Below are 21,522 nucleotides of genomic sequence, written 5' to 3'. Positions count from 1 at the left end.
GGCTATAATAATTAGCACCTGAATTGGTTTATAACAAAAGTTAGAGGTAAATCTATTGCTCCTTAATAGCTTTGGAAGACTATGAAACAACAATGAAAAGGAATTTGGTATCTAACCCATATCATTTCCATAACTGACTTAGTTCTCTTAGGGTCTCTTTGAATCCTCTAGTCTGGAGAGGCCCCAGTATGCTGTTAGGACATAGTCTTTTTTTTTCTTTTTTTTTCTTTTCTTTTCTTTTCTTTTTTTGGAGACAGGTCTCGCTCTGTCGCCCTGGCTGGAGTGCAGTGCCACAATCTTGGCTCATTGCAACCTCTGCCTCCTGGGTTCAAGTGATTCTCTCACCTCAGCCTCCCGAGTAGCTGGGATTACAGGCACATGCCACCATACCAGGCTAATTTTTATATTTTTAGTAGAGATCAGGTTTCACCATGTTGACCAGGCAGGTCTTGAACTCCTGGCCTCAAGTGATCCACCTGCCTCAGCCTCCCAAAGTGCAGGGATTACAGGTGTGAGCCACTGTACCTGGCAGAAGCATCTTTAAAATAATTATTTATTGGGCTTTTTCCTTAGAGGTATAAAATAGTATATGACAATGACGTCTTAGATTCAGTAAAATATGGTAGACGAGTTGAGCAGAAAAAAGTAACAATTAAAACATGGCACACTCTAACAATGCTTCCTAATTTCATAAATGTTAAAATGAAGGAAAAAACTTTTCTCTTGGAATGGATGAAATGCAGTATTTATTTTCCTGAAAAGTATCCTTTCTTATCCCAACACTTCATCTCTGTACTAAATCAATTTTTAAAATTAGCATAGCCATGGAATTACATCTACGCTCCCTTTAAGTTGGCCAGTAGTATCCCCACCTCCTCCTACTTGTCCTCATAGCACTAGTTCGAAAATACCAGCTTTGTATGTCTTTCCTTCTGGCCAATGCCAAGCAAGATGCCTTATTCCATAAATACTCAGAGAATGAAAAAGCATTTCCTTTTGTGCCTTTCTCAGTGCTGTGTGCTCAATAGGTCCCACGTAAAAATGGACTTGCACCCTGTTTATCACTGCAAGAAACACAATCTAGCTCTGCCAACTTAGGCAGAAATGGAATTTGTTCTGAAGGCAACTCACAACATCTCCAGGTGGGCTAGAGAACTGGGTATGGAGGCTATGTAGCCAAAAATAACACTTGAAATGCTGACACAGAACTGGCCCAGTAAAGACACCTCTACTGCCACCACCAGGCACAGACTGGAGTGGCCCCACTGACGCTCCAGCACTGGTCAAGGGGCACTGCCGACTGGAAAATCTGCCACTGGGGCAGAGTTTGGATCATGGGCGCAGGCCCAGGTGCAAGGAGGTTTGGGGAAAGGAAGCATCTGGCACTTTCAGCTCCTAGAGTGGGGAGTGGGCTCTGTGATGGTGAATTCTCTGTGTCTACTTGACTGGTCAAAGAGTGCCCAGATTAAACATTATTTCTGGGTGCACCTATGAGGGTGTTTCTGAATGAGATAAGCATTTGAATTGGTGTCCTCAGTAAGTCATTTCCCCTTCCCAGTGTGGGTGGGCATTGTCAATCCATCGAGGGCCTGAATAGAACAAAAAGGCAGAAGAAAGAAGAATTCACCTGCTTTTGCCTCCTGCTTGCTTGCTAAGCTGGGGCATTAGTCTTTTCTTGCCCTTGGACTGGAATTACACCACCAGCTTTCCTGGGTCTCTAATTTGCAGACAGCAGATCGTAGGACTTCTCAGCCTCCATAGTCAAGTAAGCCAATTCCTCACAATAAGTCTCTTAATATAAATATATCTCCTTTTTTCTGGAGAACCTTCACTAATACAACCCTCAACATGGAAAAGAGATTCAGATGGCATTGTTGAAAAAGAATGATAGTTGTCCACTGTATGCTATAAACAAATACTTTGAAAAGTCAAAACACAATGCAGAGTAATGACAGAGTACGCGTAGAGTACACTCAGAACAAACACATGTTCATCTTCCATCGTTGTCTAATTTGATTAGGTGTGCTGTGCAATTTTATTTTTAGGACTTGGACACAAGCCTATTTTATGGCTACTCAAAATACATATCATCATTTTGAACTAGAATTTCAAGTACGATCTTAGATAATTAAAGAATACCTGGATACAGGCTGTTTAATTTAACCTGGTGCTAGTTACAGAGCAGATGCACCTATTTTTAGTTAGATTGATTAATTACCTAGGGAATAACTAACACATGGAAAAGAATAAGATCATACATTCATTATAAGTCAAAGAAATGATGTACAATAGTTATCTATCACATACATGCTACTAAGCTGAATTAGACATTGGCAGATTCGTGGATAAGTGCCTGGGAGCTCAATTTAAACTGCAGGATAAGATTTAGGAGATGTTTTTAAGGTCATCAGAATCAATGTCCTACCCAATAAAAGCATGCTCTCTCTCTGATAGGTGGCCCAAAATGCATCACTTTCAGTACAGTATGTTATATTTTTTGTTTCTGACCTTCTTAGATCTGGGCTCTATTTATCTGTGAATCCAACCAAAGTATAGCATTAATTTCTTCTGTACTGTTTGCTAATGCTCAAGTGAACTAAAACTATTTTTTGAAAACCAAACCGTTGGTAAACTAGGACTTCTACACTATGTCCTTAGCAAGTGATTTTACAACCTAAATGAACTTCACATCCATCCTTTTAAAATATAATCTTAGTTCCAGTGCTTGCTCTGGGCTAAGAGATTTCAAATTTAATCCGGATTGTCATCCAAATTCTCTATTGCTTTGAGCTTTCCATTATGATCTATGTACATCTGAGTCCTTGATAAAATTGTAGAAATGTCATGGTCAAATAAAGAGCTATAAGGTAGACCAACAGAAACCAGCTTCTATGTTGGCTTCCATACCTATGAACATTCTTTGGATGTAGCTGATCAACCCAGCTACAACATTACATTCCAGACCTCATTTCTGCCTCTCGCCCATAAAGATTACTCAATATTCTAGTTGATAAATGTGTACTAGAGGGATTGTGTACATATAAAAATTTGATAATTCTGCCTCTATTTTAAATACTCCAGGTTATCTACAGTTTAAAGGAATAGTAGAGGAAATTTTTGGTATAGCATAAAACTCTCTAGTGAAGCAAAAACTATAACTCAACCCATCTGTTTCATAAGCCTTGATTTTAATATATTGGATTCACATATTGGGCTACATATACATTATCCATGAGACAGAATATGAAAGTCAAAATTCTATGTAAAGTATTTTAATAAAGGCTTTTTAAAATTATGACTAATGATGTACATAATAGGCATTTTAATTTAAATAGCTTTGATAAATGTTTACCATTTTAAAAGAATGTACAATTGAATTTCTCAACTAAAAGCAATTATTTAAGTTTTTGCCCATTTAAGTGGATTATAAAGCAAAGGAAATCTGAAATTAACATGTCAGTGTTTATGGAATATGGAATCTTCAGAAAATCTGTCTTCCAAATTCTGAAGAGCGGAATATTCCTATTCTTTTAAAGGAAAAAGTAAGAAATGTACAGTAAATTCATTCCAAAGATTGACTCACATTTTAAATATTTATAATGCCAACTAGTAAAGTAAAAAAGATCTAGGGAACAGAGTTTCTGATGTCACTGATGATATCTGTTAAGCCAAAAAACAGCTGAGATAAATAAATTGTTAGTTTCATCATGAATGAAAACTTCAAAACATATGGTAGCCTTTCACCAACTACCTGTACACAAAAAAAAAAAAATAGAAAGGAGAGTTATAACAGCTGAAATGAGCTCTTATAACCAGCATTCTAATTACCCAAGTCCTAATCCCAATAATTAAAATGGAAACATTTAAAAGTTATGTAAAGACTTTTGAATCTGCAGTTATTGGCTTGCATGAGACTGATTTTTAAAAGAGGCTTAATGAGCTCTCCTTAGGCATTTGCCACAATTATTTTGCTTCGCACCAAAAAAGCAAAAAAATCAAATTGTGAATTATTTTAATGGCATCTTAAATATCATATAGAGTACCCAGACATTGTACAAATCATCTACTTTCATTGAGAATAAAGTTATTCATCCCTTGGAACCACAGCAACACTTAGAGTTTATTTTATAGATACTGAGATTAGGGTTGGCACAATATTTTTTTTAATGTGTATATCTTCCATTTTACAGCATAGAAACTGATATGAAACATGACTTGCTTATGGTCAGCATAAGTGAGTTGGAAGGTTAAAAGCTCCCAGGAGGAAAGAACATACTGTCTTCAGAATCTTTAAATTCAGAGTATCCACTGAGGACTTAGAATATAAAATGTAAATTGGGCACACAATTTCAGTTAAGGTTCTCTCTGGGTGATATTCCACATAAACTGTCATTGAGGATTACTGCAGTAAGCCTTTCTTTAATAAGCCATGTTCATGCGAACCCTTGCTGAAAACAAAACCTATGGTCTAATTGCCTTGAAATTTTAGCAACATCAATACATTCTTGGTCATATTTTTTTTCTCATATACCATCAGAATTACAGGGCAGAATGTGTTTGGCAAACATTGCAAAGAGGAACAGTAGAAAAACCTGAAGTAGAACTGTTTTCTGCTCTGTTGAAAGGATAATCATTTGAGAAGAAACACCCTAATGAGCTACTTAGTTCTAAGTTTTAGTATAGGGTAATTTTTATAATTTTAAGACCTTATTATAAAATTTGAAGTGGAAATTTAACCACACATATGGACACTCAAACACATGAGGCTCTTCTGAAGGATGGGTCCAAAAAAAAAAAAAAAAAACAGATTTGTTGACAGAAGGGCAATCTAGAACGACATTCTATTATCAGTTGCCGGAGTTTGCAAATTGGAATCTTCAAGAAATGAGGAACTGTTCTCTACATGGACTGCAGTGGTTTGATCATCAACTTCCCTGGAAATTTACCATGTTATTCAATAATGAAAGTAGCTTCTGGGTCTTCAAAGACACACATGTATGTGGTGTGCTAGTTTTTTGGAATTAACTGCATTTGGAACATTCTGACTAGGCCCTCTGCGGTACTACAAGCATATAGCCATTTTCACGTAGTGCTATATCTGTAAAATGTACACTCTTTCCATCATCAGAATCTAGTTTTTTAAAGATAGCTGGATCAAATCAGAAATGATCTCAATTTAATTTCTTTTCCTACTTGAAGCAACAGATTTGCTAAAACCAAGACATCTGCTTATCTTATTTCAGAAATTTGTGCCAAGAAGCAACTGACTATTGATCGGCATCTCGAATATTATATTTAATTATCTACTTTTATATAAATGTAGTAAAACATTTAAATGATATATTCCAGTATTGTGTGATGACAACTTTTTACCTGAGGAGACCAGGATGGTAACAGAATAGTAAACTAGCACTTAGGGCATGAGTCAAGAGCAGATCAATTGCTATTTTAAATGCACTGAGGTCCGTTCACCGAAGTACCATTTGCCAATTCCTGCACTTGTCCCTTTTCAGCTCTCTCTTCCATTCCCATTGGCAACTATTTAAAATCTTTCTTTCAGAATCCCCCTCTCTTCCCTCATTCTCAGCAGGCCACTCTGTCCTCTCACTGAGGCTATCAGATCAAATCCTTCAACTTCCAGCACCACTCTACTATTAACACAGAGATTTTTTTTTTCTAATTTTCGCCCAGGATAAGATCTCGCTCTCTTATTCAAGGCCAGCCCTGTCAAAACTGCTAGGCATCTCACTCCCTGACTACAGCTGCCCAGCATAATTCAGTGCCTCTCCTAGGCTCCTACAGTAGACACGCCCCTCCACCACCACCATAAACACACACTACTGGCACAGCAAGTCCCAGAACTTATGATGCAGATCCCTCCCCCTGCCCCATTTCCCCTTGTCATCTTTGCATCCTTGGCACCTTCCACTAAGCCTAGCAAGCAGAGATACCCAACCAATATGTGTTGAAGTGAAACTGTTCACTTCTAAGCATGAGTTATTTTCAAAAGCTTGAACCAGAACTGAGCTTGTCCCAGATTGTCTGCAGAACAGCATATGATTTCTGCTCCACTTTATTTTTTCAACCCGTAAATGACCCAAAAAGGAGGAATGAAACATTTCCAGTAACTAGGGTTGCCAGAAAAATACAGGCTGCCCAGTCAAAACTGAATTTAGGATAAACAACTACTAATATTTTGTAGTATAAGTTCGTACCAAATATTACATGGGACATAGGTAAAAACAATAATTCACTGTTAATCTGAAATTCAAATTTAACTGGGCAGCCCACATTTTTATTTGCTAAATCTGGAAACCCTAACAGTGCTTTGTTAAAAATTCTCAGAGGACTCGGAGAACACTTCCTTTAAGGCACCTGGGGATTTGTATGCAAGCTCCGCAAACTTCTCAATCATCCAGATTTCATGTCTGTTAATGCAACTGGGTTTCTTTCTCAACATCTCAGTAACATGCTTTAAGAAATGCTGCTTAATTTATTATATGACATTTTCACTTATTTTGTCAATTTCATAGAATTTTTCTTATAATACAGTTTATCAAAGATTTTACAAAGAATGCTGTAATTTTACTTATGATCTCTTGGAAAGCTAACATTTATAGAGTTATAGAGCCTCAGTTAAGTCCTGGCTGCAAGTATTAATTTTTGAAATTTTCATATTTTCAATTAAATCAGCAGAATGCAAAAAGAGAAATAAATAAATCTTTGATTTGGAGATTTATTTTCTTCATTAATCAAGCATAGCAATACATAGTATCCTCACTAACAGGCTTGCAGAAGCAGCCTGGCAGGCGGAGGTGGAGCCTGTGATGTAACTGCAGTAGGTCTTTGTTGGAAAAGCCTTCCCTAAATCTAAAACATCTGTAAATTGAAGCACTTCAGCTTCACTGTGTATGGCCTGGCAAGATTAAAGAGTTGCTTCTTTCAGCATCTTGTACTGGAGGCTTAAAATTTTGTTCCACAGAGGAATTCCTTATAGGTCCTTATGAAGATTACGTATCTATCTCACCAAAGCTGGGAGAAAAGCAGGCTTTTTCTGCAAAAGAGGACCATTTCGAGTACTGATTGCTGTGTGTGCTGGTTTACTGGTAAATGGTGGTGATGCAATGGAAGTTATAACCCAAAGTATAGGAAAACTGCCCTACAGCCTGTTCCAGTCCTCAACGTTCCCTACGTTAATGGGTTCTTCTTTCAGTGTTCTTGACAGTGATGTCTTACAGAGAAGACATTTATTTCTTCTTCCTATGAAAAAGATTAAGATGAGAGAAATACCTCCCAATGTAGATACAAGAGTGTGCCTTTGGCAAAATACCAACTAAACTGACCTCAGAGAAAACTTTTGGGGGAGGGAATGACTAAGTCTGGTGTAACTACGTGTTGTCATAATAGGTTAATGAATTAAGACATTTATCCCAATACAAGCATACTACCTGCTTTCCACCATATTGGCAGCACCAGTTAAGGACGGTTGTCAAGCTACGGGCACAACACGTATACATTGCAGAGATGCAGAACAATGCCTGGATGCCTGCCCAAAACTGATCTCTCCAAATGACAGACTCAATTGATAGTACAAATCTACGGCCCACTGGCGGTTAGCAGCGTCTTTTTCCTAGTTGGTGGGGGAAAGGGATGAAATGTGGAAAGCTCAGGGCACTGTGCAGAGCAGAAAGGCTGACAAACATATTCATTAAACTTGATCTGAAGCAAGTGAGCCCGTGAGGTCGTTCCTGAAATATTCATAAGCTGTGTTACCGGACTCGCCGCTTAGAGGTTGAGAGAAACACTGAGTCAGAACAGCCCGCACCCACACTTGGAAAAAAAAAAAAAAGCACCCACAACAGCTCACCCCACCACCACACTCCACTGCTCTGCTTTTAACAGTCCCGTCAGCTGTCAGCTGTCAGCTGTCACTCCCCACTCGGCTGTCCAATTCTACCTGCCCAGGAAAGAGATGCTCTAATATTGAAGTGCGGAGTTGCCCAGCAGTTGGAGGAGGCGCAGCGCAACAACCCAGCCGACCGCTCCTCCCAGCTCGCTGCGCGGAGGACCCCACAGTCCGGCGGCCCCGCAGCCCGGCTGCCTTGCTCCTCCCTGGAGACCGAAGCCCACAAGGCAAGGGGTTCCCAGGGACCCAGACCAGCCCCTCGCCCCAGCCAGGCCGCCCTTGTCCCGCCTTCCATTTTGGCTTTGCCTGGGATCCCTTCCCCGAGCCCTCGGCGTTAGGTCGCTAGGCGACCTACGCCCGGGCCGAGATGCAAACAGCCTCTCGCGCCGACCTGCAGCCTCTCGGGTGTTAATTGGGAGGACAGAATAGAAAGGGAAATCACAGTCCTGGGTGACCCTGGAGCCCCTGCACCGAGGTAGAGTGCATTTTCATTCACGTTCCCTCTCTGCCCCCGATGCTTAGCATTTCTGCTGCCTCCCAGGCACAGCGCAGCTCGCGTGATGTCTCGCGTCCTCGTCGCACCTCTCTCCTCCCCAAGGGCATTCGCCCCTAGTCCCTAGGCTCCTCTGGGGTCTCCAATCACCTGGACTCTGGCGGCAGCAGGCTCAGCAGCTCCCGGCGCGCGGCGGCGTGGTCTTCATCTCTGCCTTCCCCAGGCGCTTCGGCTACGCGCTCCGCGGCGGCGATCGACGCGCTCGGTCCCGGGCGCCGAAGCTGGACAGGGGCGGCAGCGGCTGCCGCACTGGCTGCGAGCGCGGAAGGGGCGGGGGCGGGGCAGGAATCTGGGTCGCGTGGAGCGGAGCAAGCCGGGATGCACCCGGGGCGGCTGGCGGCGGGGAGGCGACCGAGAGCAGCGGGGGAGGGCGTGCAGAGGCTTCCCTGGGAGCACGAAGCGGGCGGCTACTGAGCATGCCCAGTCCGGGAGCCGGGGGCGCGGGCGCGGTGCTGGGGGAGGCAGCGCGGCCCCCAGTGCCGGAGTCTGGGGGGAAAGGGTTAAATCTGCGGACCCCGCTGCTGTGGGAGGTGGCTGGTGTGGCCCAGTTTAATTGCTCCCGGGTGGACTCGCTGGAGGATCCCACGACAGGAAGATGGTGAACCTGAGATGACCTGTCAATGGGATTCCCAGACAGTCCCGGGCAAGGTGTGTTCCCCGGATAATTGTCCAGAAGTCAAACTTTGTTTTAGTTTAGCTCCAACCTCCCCCATCTCACCGTGCACCCAGTGACTCTCCCAATCCTGATCCCCACCCCTCACCTGCCTTCCCGGGCCTGCAGAAGCCTACCCCTCACCCCCACCGGCAGCCCCCGCCTTTCCCACTCCTAGCCCAGTCGGGTCAGATTGTCAAAGAGCCAGCTCTTTAATTAGGTGTAATTGAGAGATCGTGTCAATCCTGCCAGGTCCATATCTGCATTTCAACAAGGGCTTTAGAAACAATACCGTAACCCCGGGGTTAATTATAACAGAATGAATTATAGACACCCTGGTCTGGGGCTATTTGGGGGAACATTGCTTCCTGGGGCCCCAGAAGCCACTTCATACACACACACACACACACACACACACACACACACACAGAGAGAGAGAGAGAGAGAGAGAGAGAGAGACCTGTGCTTTCAGGATTGCATTTCATGTTTGATGAAGAACGTTTTCTCCACAGCTAATCCAAAAAGTCTCTTTAATGAGGCCGCATGGGGTCGGGGAAAGACCAAATGAGCTTAGAGGTCGGCGCTTATTTTAGTTTCATTCATCACTCCAAGCCGGTTACCTGGCCGTCCTGCGCCTCTGTTTCCTCACCTGTAAAACAAAGGGTGGTAATGCCTACCTCTGTGGGCTGTTGTGAGGATTACTTGGGCAGCTGGCGGCGCACAGCAGCCCGGATACCAAAGCATCTGCCTGTCCCCGCAGTGGATGTTCCCTGAATAAAAGTCTCTGAAGGTTCCGTCCCCACTATTCCGTCTTTATAAAAAGTTGGGTTAGTGATAATCCTTAAATGCTGAACATTTATCTTATTTCCTCTTCACATTAAATGACCTTAAAGCCTTGACCTCTCTGATTTTTTTTATCATTGTTAAAAGCATTAGCCACTATTTACTTTTCTTTCTTTTCAGGGAGATATGAAGGATACCTCCCTGAATAAACGTCTTGGAAAAAGATAGACCTTTGGAGGGAAAAGCTTCTCGGGAGAGATTCATTAGGGATAGATTAATCCACCTGACAAAAGAATTTCACTCCATAGTCTTTTAAAAGTAATTTACTTGCATGTCTCTGTGGTCCTTGTTTCACAACTATTGCATGAAGTAAGGTATGCCTGTATGGAAGGAAATTTACTTCCCATGCATACTGTTGACTATTTAAGTATCAGCGTTCAAAAGATAAACTTTTTGTTATCCCCCAAACATACTATTTTTTTCATAACACATTGCTTTATTCATGGTGTTCCACGCTTTCTGAAATATCATTCTCTCTCATTCTATTTCATGAAGTGCTACTCACTCTTCAAGCTCAAATGTCACCTTCTCTCTGAAGCCTACCCTGAACCTCAAGGCAGAGTGAATGCTGTGCTCTCATAGCACCAGTGCATACTGCTATCCCAGCATTCATCACAGCCTATCACTGTGGTTCAAGCAATGTAAAACTATTTACTGAGCAACTGTTATGTGCAGGCACCATTCTACATGTTAGGAAAATAAGAACAAACAAGACAAGGTTCCTGCCCTCATGGAACTTATAGTCTAGTTGAAAAAGACAGAATATAAACACCTAAACTGTAAATAATCACTAAGGACAGAAGTCTAGTAATTCTGTTAATTTTTGTCTTTGTGTTATCCATCAAATTACGCAATAGAGTCTTGACTCATCCTTCCAAAAAACATCAATAAAAATATTAATATTGGCTCTAGGCCAAAAAATGACATGGACATGGATCTCTGCCAGTTTGTTGCTGAACCAGTGACTTTTACTCCTTTCAGTTGATTCCCTCAGCTAAAACTTTCCTAAACTCAAACCACTCAAGGTAGGTAGGTAGCTGCAATCCCATGTGATGAATGGAAAATGGTGGGGGAGGGCCAGAGAGTTTAATCTCCACAACAAATTATATCCTTTAACCTTTAGGAATGGCATTTCTAAAATGTCCAGAATCAACCTGGATCCCCCAGGTCTCCTGCATCCCAAAAGTCTCTTCCAGGATCTTGCACACCACTCCCAACCTCTCACCTTTTCACCATCTTTGGCCTCTATTTATGTCAATAGTTATTCTCTGTCATACATCTTCTGTTTGAATCTACCTAGTGTTGAATGACAAGCTTTTCTCTCTAATTCTCTTACTGTCTAAGTGTGAGGCAGCCTTGGTATCACTTAGAACTGACTTCTTCAAAGCATATTTGTACACATGTATTCCATAGCAATTAGGGACAATCTTGCCACTGTTTAATGTGAGCAATTCAAGTGGAGGGTCTCATTCATCTTTGTATTACAGAACTTAGCAGATGACCAATATGTAATAGATCCTCAAGGAAAAGTGTGAAAGGAATGAATGAATGTAAGCAGGTTCTTAACTCGATGTGCCTCCTTAGACTATAGTTCTTTTCTAATTGGTTTTCCTGCTAAACCTAGAATTGCTTCACCAGGATTTGGCTCAGTTTTTCTTTTTATAATTTCTCTTCCACCACAAGTCCACAGATTTCTCCACTTCTGGGTCCTGCATTATTTTGGGATAAAAATACCTATTGAGCAGATCAACATGCAGTCAACAAAGAGGGTATTTGAAGAAACTGAGATCATGTGATGTAGCATTTACAGGTCATGAGTGAAGAATCCAGAGAGGAGAATGTTGTGCCTCTACAGCCTCCCCAGAGTTATAGCCGGAGAGCTGAAGAGGAAGGGGAAAAGCTAGGAGATGCTTTATCATCGGCTTAGACTCCACACTGGCCCATTACAAGTGACACAGAATTTGAGTCTTTTCCAGAGAGGTGGATATACTTCCTTGCTCAGAAGATCTCTTACTGAACATTATCATTTGGAATTTATTTGACTGTAAATGTCCTCACCTAGAAATGTCTTCCTTTAGCAAAGGGTAGATTGAGCAATGGACAAGCACGTAGGAATATCCTGCCTGGATCATTTTGTGGGTGGGGTGGAAGTCATGGCCCATTTATTTATTTATTTGTAATGGCCCAAATATTATTTATTTGTAATCTAGCACTTGTCTTAAGCACTGTGGGAGGAAAGTATTCTTCGATGTATTGGCTTCATAATAGAACTAGAAAGGAAATCTCTGGACTTAAAAAGCATGAAGTCTTGTCTAATTTTGCCTAATTGTTATGTAAAGTTTAGAAATTAACGTAAGGCCACTCTGCTTTCCAATGGAATGGATTTTATAGGCTTATGGTATTCTGGACGTAAAACCAAAGCAGCAGCTGGACTCACCATGTTCATTAATATCTATAGTGATAAAATTGTGACTGAGATTATATGAGTGTTAATCCTCATGTTAGAGAATGCTTTAAACTAAACAAACTAAGACTCTCAGAGATGCTGCTGTGGCAGTCCTCTAAATGTGATCTCGAGAGGGTTTCTGGTGACACAAGGACTCATCCAAACTGTAATTCATGTAATAACCATTTATTAAGCACTTATATATATAAGGCACTATACTAGATACTGGGGATACAAAGCTGGATAAGACACTATGATTTTCAGGAACTCATATCTGAACACAAGCATACACCCCCCTGCCCCCCCACCCCCCCACCCCCCCACCACAAAATGTGGGCTTTTCTCAAGGTTGGTTTCCAATATAGAATTAAATCTGTATGAAGTCCCTTTCTCACTGGGCATTGTGGCTGGTTCCTATAGTCCCAGTTACTTGGAAGGCTGAGGTGGGGGTATCATTTAAGCCCAGGAATTTGAGACCAGCTTGGGCAACATAGTGAGACCTATCTCAATAAAATGAAGAAAAAAGGTCCCTTCTTCTCTCATCTCAGTTACCTAGTCAGACTCCTCTGTGCCTGGTTTTTGTTTAAAGTGTCATTCTCCTATGACAGTGCAGGTCAAAAACTTTTGTGAATGCTGGTGCTGAGGCCCCCACTCCTTTCAGAGAAATCCAGGGGAGTTGAATTAATATCTAAAAGATGGCTGATCCTGCAGGTACCTAAGAGCAAGAAACCGATGTCACAAAACAGGGTAAAAGTTAGAATATTTTGTAACTGGCACTGGGTGTGATGTTCCCACTTGGAAGTTTTAATGGGCTAATCCTGCAATGGCCTTTACTGATGGCAACCTCCAGGAGGGGCGTTAACAGTCATAGGTGGCAGCTTCTTACCAGAATTTATTTTTAAGGAGGAAATTTACATTTTGAGGGCATAGAGAACAGTCAAGTTTAGTAAATGGGAAAAAATTTAGGCTTCTACAGGTCTACAAAAATCAGGCTTAACCAGCAGTAAAATCAGGTTTTACTGCTTCCTGAAAAATATGCTACTTAGCTTGAAGTGAAACCCTTTGGTGAAACTCTGGAATGATAGGTTGTCTATTTTGATGTCATGATAAACCTTGAGGACAATGCAGAATGCCCACAAAAAACGTATTTGGCATGACCAACAAATTAAAAATGTGTCTATTGAAAATGAAGTAACCAGATATGACCTTAAATTAAAACTAGATGGGAATCCTTACTAAGTGATGCTGGGCTATACATGGCTCTCTGAGACATTATTACCCTTAATGATCAAAGCCCAGCCAACTTCTTAGATATCGGCAGTAGCGTAGAGGAAGCTCAGGTGTACTCAACATTTAAATTGCTCATTGCTGATCCTGAGTTTGAAATCACCCTCAACATTGTTTTAGGTGTGATAGTGAATTCTGCTATCATTGCCAATGGCATCATCAAACACTTCGGAGAACTAGAACTCATGGCCCCTCTGGTGGTCAAGTTTGAAGGATTCAATGTCCAGAGCCTTAAAATATGCTCAATAGCATCTAACTAACTCCCCATTACTTACGGCATTGACTTGGAGGATACAGCTAAGAAGGCTGTTGCCAGCATGGCAAAGAAATAGCCATGCTTCTTCTTTCTAATCCACTGGGGGGAGAAATCTCCACCCTAAAAAAAGGGGTGAATATCATCACTGAGAAAAAAATATCTATCCACTTGGGGGAAAAAGGGGAGGGTGTAGAAGAGGGTCAGTAATCAGTAATAAAAAATCTTAAAGCTGTTCTTTATTTTCATGAATAGATATCCAGATAGCCTAAATAATTCTGATTTCACATACAATCTTCATTAAAATAATGGTCTGTTTTTGCATGTTATGTTCTTTGTCATGGTAAACCTGTCCACAGACAGTAAGTACTTGGCAAACAATGTGGATATAGTGAAAACTTTGAATCAGGCCCTAGTTATTTCAGAGAATTCTGCTGGACATTTAGTTTAGAAGAATTAAAAAACTAGAGACAAAATCTCAGGCAAAATTACATTTCAAACAGATGGCTTGGTCACATTAAACTATTGAAAGGACACAACTAATACATTCTAACAATAGTTATTTGGCATTACAACATTTTAACCAGTTTCTTATTCTGGTATGTATGGCAAATTTGTGAGGTTGTTTTATTCCAAAATATTTTCTAATGAAAAATTCCACATTTACACCTCACATGAGGATTGTACAATTTGACTTAATCTTTCTACTATTTACCTCACAATAAACATAAACACTAAGGCTTATTTGTGCCTATGGAACAGAAGTTTATTTTTATTTCAAAACTGAAGAATTCTGTCACTTTGTCACCCAGGCTGGAGTGCAATGGTACGATCTCGGCTCACTGAAACTTCTGCCTCCTGGGTTCAAGCGATTCTTGTGCCTCAGCCTCCCAAGTAGCTGGGATTACAGGCATGCACCACCATGCCTAGCTAATTTTTGCAGTTTTTAGTAGAGATGGGGTTTTGCCATGTTGTCCAAGCTGGTCTTGAACTCCTGACCTCAAATGATCCACCCACCTTGCCCTCCCAAAGTGCTGGGATTACAGGCCTGAGCCACTGTGGCCAACCCTCTTTTTCTAGAATCTGCCAGCTTGTGGGAGAAAGATTTTTAAAAGTAATAAAATGTGTTAATTTCCTTTTGTTTACATTTTGAAAAAATTTCAAAATATTTTTACAAATTTGAATAAAATCCTGTATTATATGAGCTGTTAGCAACAAATTCTGTACTAAAGCAAAGAAAGGTAATGTTGCCACTTTGCAGTTATTTTCATAAGTCTAAAGCAACAAATTTCCTTCATATTTTTGAAAATGTGAGTTGGTGGTGTCCTTTAATAAAGTCATGGATGAATGGATGGATGATGAGGGACAGATAGGTGAGTGAATGGCTGGATAGATGGAGAGAGAAAGGGAAGAATAAATGAATAATGTAACTCACACATGGATAGGGCATTCATCTGTTCAGAATTTTCTGAGATCATCTAGATTTCAAATATTTTCTCTCATTGTCAGATTGTGTTTCAGATGATAGATCTCAATTTTTGGTTTGTAAAATATAATATACAAAATATACATGGAGACATTTCTCATGCTTATTTACTATGGAAACTGAAAAAGATGAAGATTACTGTGACATCCTGTCTTCATTTAGCACTTGTTGAGTGCTGTGTGCTAGGTTCTGGTGAGCACTGGAGATACGAAGATAAATAATGTGGAGACTGCCTTCAAGAAGCTCACAGCTTGGTAGTAGAAGAAAGTGATGGAAGCAGATAAACAATGCAAAGGAGTACATGGTGGACTAGAGATATGAACAGCTTTCTGACGGGAGCCCATTGGAAGGAGTGTTTATGATCCATTTTTCTTTAGTACGTCCCAGAATTTCCTACACACAATAAAAATATTCCACCAAGGAGTATGCCTACTCTTAGCTCAGTGACACATCATGACAGTGCCCTGTTACTCACGCAGTACAGGTATGTAGGTCACATAAAAGTCTGTGGCTTTACATTTCATGGCATCATGTATTGAAGTGTACCAGTCACAATATAGAGCAGCCTGGAGCGATGTGCCCATGAAAGTTTTGACTTTTCAGCTCTTGGAATTCCACATAACAGCTGTGCTTAGAGCACCTGTTCTTTCCTTTGTTACTCTCGAAAGGGCGTTTCTTCTATGGAGCATCTCTGAAACTCGAAAATGTTATTTATGAATTCACCAGGATTTTTTTTTTTTTTTTTTGAGATGGAGTCTCGCTCTGTCGCCCAGGCTGGAGTGCAGTGGCGCGATCTTGGCTCACGGCTCACTGCAAGCTCCGCCTCCCGGGTTCATGCCATTCTCCTGCCTCAGCCTCCCGAGTAGCTGGGACTACAGGCACCCACCACCACGCCCAGCTAATTTTTTGTATTTTTAGTAGAGACGGGGTTTCACTATGTCAGCCAGGATGATCTCGATCTCCTGACCTCGTGATCCTCCCGCCTCGGCCTCCCAAAGTGCTGGGATTACAGGCGTGAGCCAGTGTGCCTGGCCAGAATTCACCAGGATTAACTTCCTTTACTTCAATTCAATAAGATTTCTTGAGTGCCTACTATAAATAAGACACATATCAGGCAGGGCGCAGTGGCTCATGCTTGTAACCCCAGCACTTTGGGAGGCTGAGGCGGGTGGATCACGAGGTCAGGAGATTGAGACCACTGTGAAACCCTGTCTCTACTAAAAATACAAAAAAATTAGCCGCGCGTGGTGGCGGGCGCCTGTAGTCCCAGCTACTCGGAGAGGCTGAGGCAAGAGAATGGCGTGAACCCAGGAGGCGGAGCTTGCAGTGAGCCGAGATTGCGCCACTGCACTTCAGCCTGGGCGACAGAGCCAGACTCCGACTAAAAAAAAAAAAAAAAAAAAAAAAAAATAGACACATATCTAGAGAGAATCCACATGTTCTGGTCCTAAAAATTGGTTGTAGCCCAAATATAATAATAAAATTAACTGAAGGTAATAAAAAGGGATAAAAACAACTAACATACATGCTCTGTGTGCCAGGCACTATCCTAAGCACTATACATATTAACTCAATGAAAATGACATAGGGGGCCCCCACAAGCCTCTGACTTTATTGTTTTCTATGGTCTTGGCAATATAGGAGATGAGAGATTGTGTTGAATGTACAGAGAAATAAAGTCCCCTTTTAAAGTCCCTCTTTTACTTGGCAGATCACTTTACCTGGTATTTCTTTAGTGCCAGTGTAGAAGGGGACTACTGTAGATAGTAGAATTATCAATAATTTTTAAAGGCAGAGAAGCAGCCAGTGACAATGGGGAGAAATTTGGAGGCTCAGGAGGCACCAGTAGGTGAACAAATTTGCCTTTTTTTCTTATAATGTCTATCCTTTTATGAAAATAAGAATTGTGCTTTAGTTAAATAGAATTCAATTATATTTTTCCTGTTCTCTATTTCACCCTTATCTCTAATCAAAGTTCTGAGTTACTCGAGTCTCTCATATGTGAAAGTAGACAGGTATCCTAAAATAAGAAAGTAGGAGGACAAACACCCAAGAGAAAAATAGAAATTGCAACAGCAATGCCATCACACTCTCAACATCCCCGTGCAGAGTCAGCTTCAAGTGAGAGAAGTTGCAAAATTACCCGCAAAGGCTTTTGTTATTGTTGTTGTTCTCATAAAAATGGCAGAAAAACTCACTGAAGAGCGGCTAGTAGCTCAATCTTAATGAAACATAATTCATAATTCCATGGAATATTAGTGACATGAACTAAAGATATTTTCTTCTGTGAGTGGAGAATTTGGTAGAAGATTTCTAGCACACCTCATTATGTGGATGCTGTCAAACCTGTAGATGGTCTTTACATTCTAGTTGAAGCTGGTTTTTGCTGAATGGGAAGAAAGGGGCCAGAAATACTTGGAACAGGAGTTCTGTCTCAGAATCCCTTGGGTAAATGTTTTCCAAATAAACATGCCAGAACATCACCTAGGCCTTGTGAATCAGAATCCTTGGGGAATGGGGCCCATACCTGTATGATGTTTGAAAACTTCCCCAGGTGATTCTAATGCACATCGTTGATTAAGAACCACACAACGGACGAGCCAAGTAAAAGCAGCAATTGAAGTTCATTTGTTTCCAATTTTATTATATTCTTGCAATAAAATGATAAAACATATATGTTGCCCCAGGCTGAATCTTCTAAACAGGCCTGTTGTGAATAGACTATGATGTGGTTAGTTCCTTTCTTTGACTAACTGAAATTAGTGTATTACTAGCACAATAGTCAGAGCATTTAATAGGCTCTCCACGAGAGAAGCAAGAGCATCGAGTGCCCCAAAGCTTGCCATCCTTTACCATCAATATTTATTAGGCTGTGACAGGCATGGTAAGGCCAAACGGGACTGGGTCAGTTCATTTGCAAGGGAACACGATGTTGTGCTCAAGGATGGAGGAAGAGACTTAAACCTTTTTTTTTTTTTTTTTTTTTTTTTTTTGTAGAATAGCAGCCAACATGTATAGTGCCTTACTTTGTGCCAGGTCTTACTCAGAACACTGTACCCATATTATCTAATTTCATCCTCATAATGACCTTAAAATATTATTAGCCCCTGCTTTTCCTACAGATGAAGAACCTGAGGCATAACAAGGTCAAGGTCACAAAGCTAGCAATGACAGTGGCTGCAAGATTCCAGGCAATCTAACTGAGAGCCCACACTTAAAATTCGTGTGATATGATCTCGCAAAATCATACCAGTTGGCTGCTACTTGATGAGAAGGAATGGAGAGTGCAAGTTTTATTCTGTTTTTGTCCTTTACTAGATTATTAGTCATAAGCAGCCTCACACATAGCGGAAATTGGGATATACTTTGGAGAAGGAGTGAGGAAGAGTGCATATCACCCATGCCAAGAAACACACACCTTCCTTCATTCCTCTTGCCTTCCTTGTCTCCTTTTATCTTTTCTTTTTTTGTCCTTTTTTCTTCTCCATTAGTTAGGCTGTTAGTCTATAGACATCACCCACAACATTTTTTTAGTGTTCATGGGAATCCTTTTTAGTGATCATGGGCCAGGGCTGGAGTTTGGGTTGGGGGAGCCAAATACTATGCCAGGCAAAAGAGAAATACTAAGAAGCACAAGGTAAGAATGCACTGGAGAGCAAATGCGGAAAGAACCAGGAATGCATTCAAGCTGAGTGAAGGAAGGGAGGTGTCCCAGGTGGCTCTCCCAACAATTAGGACACCAATTAAGTTCACATGAAGGTTGGAGGGAAGGGAGGAGGTTACACATTTGAGATGACTAAGATTAGGAGCACCAAAGAGGAATGCAGTTAGACACAAACAACATCCATGCAAAAGTGGGAGATGTCCCCAGAGGAGGGTGAGGGTATTGGGAAGCACAGTTCTTAGATGGGATGGACCAATACCAGATAAGACAACTATCATTTAAATGTCAATGAAACAACAAAATCAAACTTACAGTCAAAGGGACCTTTGAAATAATCAATTCAGGTAAGATTTTAAAATTTTAGGCCAGGCACGGTGGCTCACGCCTGTAATCCCAGCACTTTGGGAGGCCGAGGCAGGCGGATCACGAGGTCAGGAGATCAAGACCATCCTGGCTAACACAGTGAAACCCTGTCTCTACTAAAAATACAAAAATTAGCTGGGCGTGGTGGTGGGTGCCTGTAGTCCCAGCTACTCCGGAGGCTGAGGCAGGAGAATGGCGTGAACCCAGGAGGCAGAGCTTGCAGTGAGCTGAGATCACGCCACTGTACTCCAGCCTGGGCAACAGCACAAGACTCCTCTCAAAAAAACAAAAAACAAAAAACAAAAAACAAAATTTTAGCAACTGAATCCTTATAAATGACTTTCTACTGTGAACCCCAAAATGTTAAACTGACAAAAGCAGATCCACTCAATAAATTTGGGGTAGACCAGAGCCCCATTCCCCTGTGCTTGGTGGCTACTGAGGCATCTCTAAGAAGCCCTAATAAGGCTCAAAGGAGCACAGTTTGAAAATCAATGGTTTCATCCAGCTACCCCATTTTACAGAGAAGCAATTGAGATGTGGGAAGGTGACAGGACTTCACACTCCATGCAGTGTGCTCTGTCCTATGACTCTGCTTTTAAACCAGCACACAGAATAAATCAACAAATACATATTGAGCACCACCTGCATGCAGCACTGGGTCCTGGATGCTACAGCGTAGGATACAAAGGTCAACAGTGGCTTTCAAAGAATTTCTAGCCGGCTGCAGTGGCTCACACCTGTAATCCCATCCCTTTGGGAGGCTGAGGCAGGCAGGTGATGAGGTCAGGAGTTTGAGACCAGCCTGACCGATATGGTGGAACCCAGTCTCTACTAAAAATACAAAAATTAGCTGGGTGTGGTGGCACGTGCCTGTAATCCCAGCTACTTGGGAAACTGAGGCAGAGGAATTGCTTGAACCTGGGAGGCGGAGGTTGCAGTGAGCTGAGATCACACCACTGCACCCCAGCCTGGGCGACAGAGCAAGACTCCATCTCAAAAAAAAAAAAAAAGAATTTCTAGCCTAATTAGGGAAAACTGAATAATAACGTAAAAGTTAAATGGTTAAAAGAGCCCAGCTGGGCGCCAGAACTCATTACTATAATCTCAGCACTATGGAAGGCTGAGGTGGGAGGATCTCTTGAGTAGAGTTTGAGGCCAGCCTGGGCAACACAGGGAGACCTTGTTTCTACAAAAAAATAAAAGATTAGCTGGGCATGGTGATGCCCACCTATAGTCCCAGTTACTTGGGAGGCTGAGGTGGGAGAATTTTTTTTTTTATTTTTAATTTTTGTGGGTACATAGTAAGTGTATGTATTTATGGGTTACATAGGATATTTTGACAGAAGCATGAAATGAGAAATAATCACATCATGGTAAATAAGGTACCTATCACCTCAAACATTTATCCTTTATGTTTCAAACAATCCAATTATATACTCTTTTATTTTAAAATAAACAAAATTTTTTTTTACTGTAGTCACCCTGTTGTGCTAGCAAATACTAGGTCTTATTTATTCTTTCTATTTTTTGTACCCATTAACCACCTGCTCCCTACTACCCTTCCCTCTACTCTCTAACTCCATGAATTCAATTGTTTTAATTTTTAGCTCCCACAAATAAGTGAGAACAGGTGATGTTTGTCTGTCTGTGCCTGACTTATTTCACTTAATATAATGACCTCCAGTTCCATCTATATTGTTGCAAATGACAGGATCTCATTCTTTTTTATGGCTGCATAGTACTCCATTGTGTATATGTACCACATTTTCTTTGTTCATTTATGTCTTGATGGACACTTAGGTTGCTTCCAAATCTTGGCTATTGTAAATGGTGCTGCAACAAACATGGGAGTGCAGATATCTCTTCGATATACTGATTGGAGTTTTGGAACTTCAGTCTCCAGGTCTGCATGGGAAATTTGCCTGTAGGCACTTGCTTCTTGAATGTGCACACCTCTCTTAGTATTTCTTATTTGGTTTGGCATAGCACAACTCTAACCTGGTACACCTGAGAGTTGGGCCTTCCTTTGAAGCCTGTCACTTCCATGGACTGTGGCTTTTCTATGT

General features: G+C 41.3%; 1 protein-coding gene across 2 annotated transcripts in view; it reads right to left on the bottom strand.

Moving 5' to 3' along the window:
* The window catches only part of ELMOD1 (ELMO domain containing 1), a 78,045-nt gene extending 69,232 nt beyond the window's left edge, over window positions 1-8,813 (bottom strand). Inside the window, exon 1 of one of the 2 annotated variants that reach the window (XM_055272982.2) lies at window positions 8,550-8,813. The gene's annotated coding sequence lies outside the window, so the exon portion shown is untranslated. The remainder of the gene's footprint in view (window positions 1-8,549) is intronic. The other variant, XM_055272981.2, reaches the window with a different exon arrangement.
* Window positions 8,814-21,522: the final 12,709 nt, after the last annotated feature.

Source organism: Symphalangus syndactylus, chromosome 3, assembly GCF_028878055.3.
Source record: "Symphalangus syndactylus isolate Jambi chromosome 3, NHGRI_mSymSyn1-v2.1_pri, whole genome shotgun sequence".
In the NCBI taxonomy this organism is placed as follows: domain Eukaryota; kingdom Metazoa; phylum Chordata; class Mammalia; order Primates; family Hylobatidae; genus Symphalangus; species Symphalangus syndactylus.
Note: the sequence above shows the minus strand (reverse complement) of the source record. Positions and strands in the feature narration are given on the sequence as shown.